The sequence below is a fragment of the Vitis vinifera genome, chromosome 12 (assembly GCF_030704535.1).
Source record: "Vitis vinifera cultivar Pinot Noir 40024 chromosome 12, ASM3070453v1".
NCBI lineage: Eukaryota > Viridiplantae > Streptophyta > Magnoliopsida > Vitales > Vitaceae > Vitis > Vitis vinifera.
This window is the reverse complement of record NC_081816.1, coordinates 253,813-261,477: the sequence shown is the minus strand read 5'-3', so window position 1 is coordinate 261,477 and position 7,665 is coordinate 253,813.

Here is a 7,665-nt window from a genome sequence, read left to right as displayed (position 1 = left end):
AAGATGATGTTCTTTATGGTATAATTGATAAAAAAATTTGTTGACTCTTGTATTTTAGACTTTGGATCTTCTTTTCATTTGTGCCCATATCAGGAGTGGTTTGATACCTCTAAGAAATGTTATGCTACTAGTGTTTGAATGGGTAATAATTCAAGTTCTAAAGCCATTAAGATTGATACCATGAAAGTAAAGATGTTTGATGGTATTACGAAAACACTGAGTAATGTTAAGCATGTTCCTAAGATGAGAAGGAATTTAAATTCTTTGGGGGGGCTTTAGACAATTTGGACCATAGTTTTTCTGCAAAACATGGTATTATGGATGTTAATAAAGATACTTTGATAGCTATGAAGGGGAAAAATTGAAAATTTTATACACTTTGATTGAAGACAATTTTAGGTGAAGTTATGAAGGTGGAATTATGCCATAAAGAGTCTTTTGCTAATGTTAAAGAAGATGTTAGGATAGAAGAGAAGGACAAGATGATAAAAACTCTATTTTCAACTAAGAATACTTACTAGCATGAGGATAAGAGTGATTGTAAAATGAATGAAGCTATGAAGAAGACAAAGATGGTTTCTCGGGTTAAGTTCAACAAAAGGTTGAACTTGACTTATTTTTACTCTCATTGATTATATGCAAGATTAAGAGAATTTGAGTCAAGATGGAGGTATTTGACTCAAATGATTTATTATTTTTATTATTATTAGCAAAAAGGTGAGCAAAAATTGAATAAAGACAAATAGAGTGTATTGGGCTTTGGGTAGAAATACGTTAAGAATTTAATTCTATATTTTTAGAAGTATATTAATAAATTTGATCTCCCTCTATAGTAGACATAATCGACTATGCCAAATCAGGTAAATTTCTATTTTTCTAATTTACTTTATTTTTTTCTTTTGTGTTTAATGTTATGATTTTTCCAATAAATAGCTGACTAAGAATTATTGTTTTGTGTTAACTTTTATTACATAATTAAAATTATAGATATAAATAAAATTTTAAAAAGTTCAAAAAGAGTTTTTCATTTAGAATTTGTTTTTTTTTCCTGTAGTGAAATGATAATATTTCAATATTTTTTAAGAGTTTTGAATTATGAAAGAGAAATGTAATAAAAGCTAGAAAACATAAAAAAAAAAATGTAATTATTTTGTCCTTGTAGTTTTAAATACAAACTTAATGCAAAATTAGAGTAATATGTATAAAAGAAAACTCTAATGTAGTTTTTCCTTTAATAGAATTATCATTTTTCAATTAGTTTTTAACATGGGGTAATAATAAGAAATAAAAATTAATAAAAGAGGAGAGTGTTGTACTTGCAGTTATTAAAAAAAGATAAGTGAGCATTTGGTAAATCAACTTAATAACTTAAAGTGACCTAATAACTTAATTTAAGACATTAAGTAAATTAAGTATGTTTGGTAAAATAACTTAATGACATGACTTAAATACAAAAACAACTTTAAGTAATAAGTAAAAATAATTAACTTATTCTTAAATCCATATTTTCATTTTATTTTTTTTACCATTATTTATCCTAATTACATCCATCATCTCTTTTATTACTCCACAACCTCTATTATTACTTGACCTCCTTTGCCCTAATTATAATTTATGAGGATAAATATGTCAATTTGATCATTTAAATTAATTTTTTAAGTTAATTTTATTAAACAACATTAATACTTAAAGTAAAAATTAAATAATTAGTTTTAAATCAACAACTTAAGTATAATTTAAATTAAAATCCACTTAAATTATTAATTAATAAGTATTAAGTTTTACCAAATACCCCCTAAGTCTATAACTTTTTAAGAGGTATTAAATTTTACATAAAAGTTATTATTATTTTTTAAAAACATAAAAATTAAAAAGTATGTCCACACGAACACCAAATAATTAGTTTGCCAATTATGTTCTTAAGGAACTATGAAAGGGTAAATAATTCTTTTGAGAAGTTAAAATAAGGACAAAAGGACAAGTATGGTGAGTAATTATTTTATCCTTTTATCGTTTGATACAAGATTACAATAAAGTGTTTTAAATCTTAATACACGCTTGTTGCAACTTATTTATACCAACTTGCAATGTCTATGCTTGTTGATATAAATAACTCACAATGTTTTTGAAGAACTATGATTGTGACTCAAGCCAAGGGTGTCCAACCTATAAGTGTAGGTAGATGACTATGAGACAATGTATTACATATTGATGTAAAATAATTTATATACAATATTGATGTTATCAAATTTTCTTTATTCAAATCAATTGAACAAGCATAAATATCTGTCTTCACACTTATTTTTATACAATATTGATGTTGTTAAATTTTCTTTATTTAAACCAATGAAGTAAGCATAAATATATTTTTTTCACATCTATTTTTATAATGATTATACAATGATCAGTGTGAAAATAATATAATAATTTTTGAAATAATAATAATAATATATATATATATATGTACATAAAATAGCATATATAAGATGGATGACTGGGCAAGGGAAGGTGTGGTCTTTAGGGGTTTTATTAGATGAATGTGGGGATTGAAACAAAAAAAGGAAGGCCAAGATTTAATCCCGCACATGAGTATGGAAAATTGGGCCAACATTTAAAAAGGAATGAGACATATTTGGGGTACAATATTCTTAATTTTTATAATTATTTTTAATTTTAAATAATATATACAAATTATATATTTATAATGTCCATGGTTCGACCAATGTTCAATCATTAATCTGATTAATGACTTGTAAATTAGTAGTTTTTTTTTTAACTTAATGATCAATCCAATTGTAAAAACATTTGTATTTCCTTTAGTTAAACTATTATACTTTAACTATTGCTTTTAAAAGGCTTTGCAATGACTGAAAAAGTGACATTCTTTAGTGAAAAACCAAACTCCAAAAAAATGGGGAACGGAGTACTAGGAGGTATAATTTTGTTTTTTTAGTTTTTAGTACAAAGATGCATGGTACAAACTCAAAATTAAATCTATAGAGTAACTTTAGATAAATATTTTTTTTTCTTGAATAAATTGAATAATTTATAGATTATTTTCTAGAAGGAAATTAATAGAGTAATGGATTATCATTTCTCAATTGAATATGGGTTTCTATAGGGTTTTGTAAATAGGTAGTTTGTTTAGTTGGAGTTGTTGAGTTTGTTAAAAGAGTCATTACTTTGCTAAACAAGGATTCACCGAACTTGATTGATAGATAGCATGGAAAAGGTGTTGAGAACCCTAGATTACTCTATTTCCTAGCTCTAAATCTCATAGGGTGCATGTTATCTATCCCTAGGCTATCTAGATCTAGCGCAACAAAAAACTATAACTATAATAACCAAAATAGATATTAAATCTAAAGGTTAGAACACACAACTATGACTGAATGTTCCTAGATCATTTCCAAGCCAATTAAGATGTCAAAAAACACTATAAAACTCGTCTACCCAGTGTTCTTCCACCGATCTCTCTTTACATGGATCTAGGCATAAGAAAAGTGTGGGGTTATTTTTTCTTTGTTGAGGGTGGCTAGGGTTTTCTTTATGGAGCTTTAGAAGACAAAAAAATGGCAAAAGTCTGAACCCTAAACCCTTAAGGTGGTTTATATAAGGCTCCTTAACGGTTTTAGTGTCTTGAAACCAAATTAAGCTTGGGTCACTTAATCTAGCTCACTTGAGTCCTAATTAATTAATTAGCCCTAATGAGCTATAATTAATTAATTAGCTCAATCCAAAAAGTTGATTCATAAGATCTATTGTAACCTTCCAGTTTTACCAAAACAATCTTATGCACACTTATGAACTAGAAACCCAAATCCCTTAAATAAAATGTGCCTCCATGAATTAGGACCTCAAGTGTGGGTCATTGGGACCCATAGTAAAATATTGGCTCTCTCAAACTCTTCTTTTGAAGTTGACTCAACATTTCAATAAAGAAAGTTAACTACACTCCAATATCCTATGAAATTACAATGAGCTAAAGTTTGAATCTATGACCTACTATTCATTGCATATAGACTCCCCATGAACTAGCTAGTATCCATAATCTAATAGGTACCAACCCATTAAGATATCTCTCCAATCCTTGAGTTATAGATTCTCCTATTATGTGATCAATTGACATCCTCTAGCTCCAAGGAGTATATAACAAATTTCACTAAAAGAATTACTACAACCATAGATTTCATGATCACATGTCCTTAGGACCACCTAAGGAGACACGTTGTCTAAATCCCATGAGATATCATAGTGCTTCTATTAAGAATATTTTTTTACCATTAACAATGGCTCAATCTGCAGGGATATATGACCATAGTAGGGTTAAGTCTCCTATAATTTTAGCATAGGCACAATATCCTCTTAAAGTTGAGAGTTTGTATAATATAATAACTTGGTGAATCATGACAACCTAATAGTCTTACATCATAAATCAATATCAGTGCAAACCATGAATAGAAATATGGAAGTTCATGTCTAATTTTGTTACATCATGTCTTGCTTTTAAGAGCTCTATTATAACAAAAAGTACCCCTAGTACTTTAATATCTAACTATTTTACTTTCTTTTTTTTACATGTTTATTGTGTTGGAGCAATAGGATTGAAAGAGAAACACAAACAATTACAAAAGAAAAATAAAAATTGGAGAAAACTAAATTTTTATTGTCTTCCACCACTATCTCTTATTCAAATATAATATAATCTCTTATTTGTGGATACTTATATTCACTAAATAGAAACTCTTTATAATAAAATATAAAAACCATTCAAGACTTTACTACTCAAATGTAGAAACAAAAATAACAACTCAAAATAAAATGTTCTTTTTCACTTTTAGAAACAAAATATAATTCTAATATCTAGAAACTTTCTAAATCAAGTTTAATTTTCCAACATGCCTCCTTAAACTTGATTTGAAACTCCAAATAACATCCTTAACCTTCTAAAATCTTCCAACTTAATTGAGAGGTTTAGTAAAAATATCTACAATTTGATCTTAAGTCTTCATAATTTACTCTAATAAAATGATATCTTGTATCGATATGTTTGCTTCGTTCATGAAAAACTAGATTTTTTTTTATAATGCAATTGATGATTTCTTATTCACATAATGGATGTCTTGGTTTTGTTTGTAATGCTAGTCATCAACTTGCTTTTTATCTCTCTACTTTTCCCTTTGAATTATTTTTTTCCCTTGTATACCCATTTTACTCTAATTGTCTTTTTTCCCGTTTGAAAGGGGTTTTAGTTCCCATATGTCATTTCTCCTTATTGATTTTATTTCCTCACCCATAACATCTTTCCATCTTCAATTTTGAATCACTTCTTCAAAGATTATTAGCTCATAATTTATAGAAAAATAAAAGATGGATCATTTTAATTTTCTATTACCTCATAAATCTCATATAAACTTATAAAACATAGTGTCTTCTCACTTGAACTTTCCAATGAATATGATGTTATTAGAACTTCATGAGTTGATGGAAGTGGTAATGAAAGTGGAGTAGCAATCTCTTACAAGCTTTCATTTGTTTGTTCTTCTTCTTCATAGAAGGAAGAGTATCATAATTTTCTTCTTGAGCATCCCAATCTCATGTTTCTTCTTCATTAAACTTGACATCTCTACTAATAATGATATTTCCATTATTTCGATTTTATACCTTGCAATCTTTGAAGCTTGAGTCATAACCAATGAAAATATATTTTTCACTTTTATCATCTAACTTTGATCACTTTAGATCTAGCATTTGAGCATATGCAACGCTTCCAAATAATCTCAAATTTGAAGTACCCGGTTTCCTTCCATTCCAAGGTTGTTGTGGTGTTTTATTCTATACATTTCAGTTAGGAGAATGATTTGAAAAATAAATTGCACAATCAACTACTTTGACCTAAAATTCTTTAGGCATCTTCTTACTGATCAACATACTTCAAGTCATGTCAAGAATAATTTTTTTTCTTTCAACTACACCATTTTTTATGGAGAATATATATGGAACCGTTAAAGGTCAATGAATCCCATGATTTTCACAATATTTTTCAAATTCTTTTGATATGAATCAGCCTCCTTTATCAGATCTCATTGCCTTTATATTGTGACCACTTTCTATTTCGACAAGTGCGTTAAATTTCTTAAAATCACTAAATACTTCTAATTTTTCCTTTAAAATATACACCCAAGTTTTTTTTTTTTTACTAAAATCATTAATGAAGAGACAAAAGCATCTATTCTAGGCCAAAGAGTTTCGATGAATTGGGTTGCATACATCTACATGAATAACCTCTAGAGCTTCTTTACTTTTATAATTGCTTTTTTTGAACAAAATTTTTAGGCATGTATTTTAAGTATGCATCCTTCACATAACTAATTCAAGTAAACCATAGAAGGCAATTTTCTCACCATTTTTTTTCCTTTTTTGCTCAACAATTTCTGTCCTCCAAAGTTAAGACATCCAAATTCTAAATGTCAAATCTAAGAGGAATCATTGGCACAAAATTTTAGACATTTTATATCATTTTGAATGTTTAACAAAAACATTATATTTCTTCTCATAGGCACATTAGCAATTAAATTGACATGTTGATCTCTCATTAAGAGACTTTGATTTTTCATATGAATATCATAATATTTTTCTAAGAGTCGACCCACACTTAATATATTATTTTTCATGTCGGACACAATAAACATTTGAGACAAATTGATGTCTTCCATTTTTCAAATAAATTAGGATTTTACCTTTTCCTTTTACTAGAATTTTAGATGCATCTCTAAAAGTAATATGACTATGTTCTAATTCATCAAGCTCCACAAACATGTTTTTGAAATCACAAATATGATTGTTTGCTTCGATGTCAAGATATCATGTGTTTTTTTCTTAACTTTCTCATTTATAGGCCAAAAACATATTAGATTCTTCTTGATCTTTCTTTTCAATATAGTTAGCTAGTCTTTCCATATTGTTAGTGGAATTTCTACATTCACATGCATAATAACCATATTTGTTACAATTATAAAACTAAATTTGGGATTTATCATACCTTCCCCTTTCATTTTGCCTTGAGTTATGTCATCTTCCACACCTTCCTAGGGAATATAAGTTTTGGTTTGTTCCTTCATTGTTTGATGAATTGAAACTACATCTTCCTCTATTGCCTTGGCCATGTCCACAACCACGTCTACAACCATGTCCATGATTATTCTAATTTTTTTCATTAAAATTTTCTTCATTCTCTTTTAATGTAAAGTTTTGTTTGAAGAACTTGTTCTAATTTTTCTTGTTTCCTCCTTTATAATCTCTCTTCATGGGCTTGTAATGATCCCATAAGTTAATCAATGGTTATAGAATATAAATTTTTAGATTATTCAATGGCCACAACAATATAATCAAACTTTGAATCTAAAGATCAAAGTATTTTTTTCAATCATACGAGCATCATCTATGTTATAATCAAATCAAGATGAATACCCTAATTTCATATATACTGGAATATTTAAACAAGGTGAATACCCTAATTTCATATATACTGGAATCTCCTGATTAAAAACAATGAGTAGAAAAATAATAGCGGAAGCATACCTGAATCCATTGAAGGAAAAACCTTATAGGAAGAAAACCCTTTGAGATGGTCTTCCAATTCTAGCTACTAGATTCTGTGTCAAT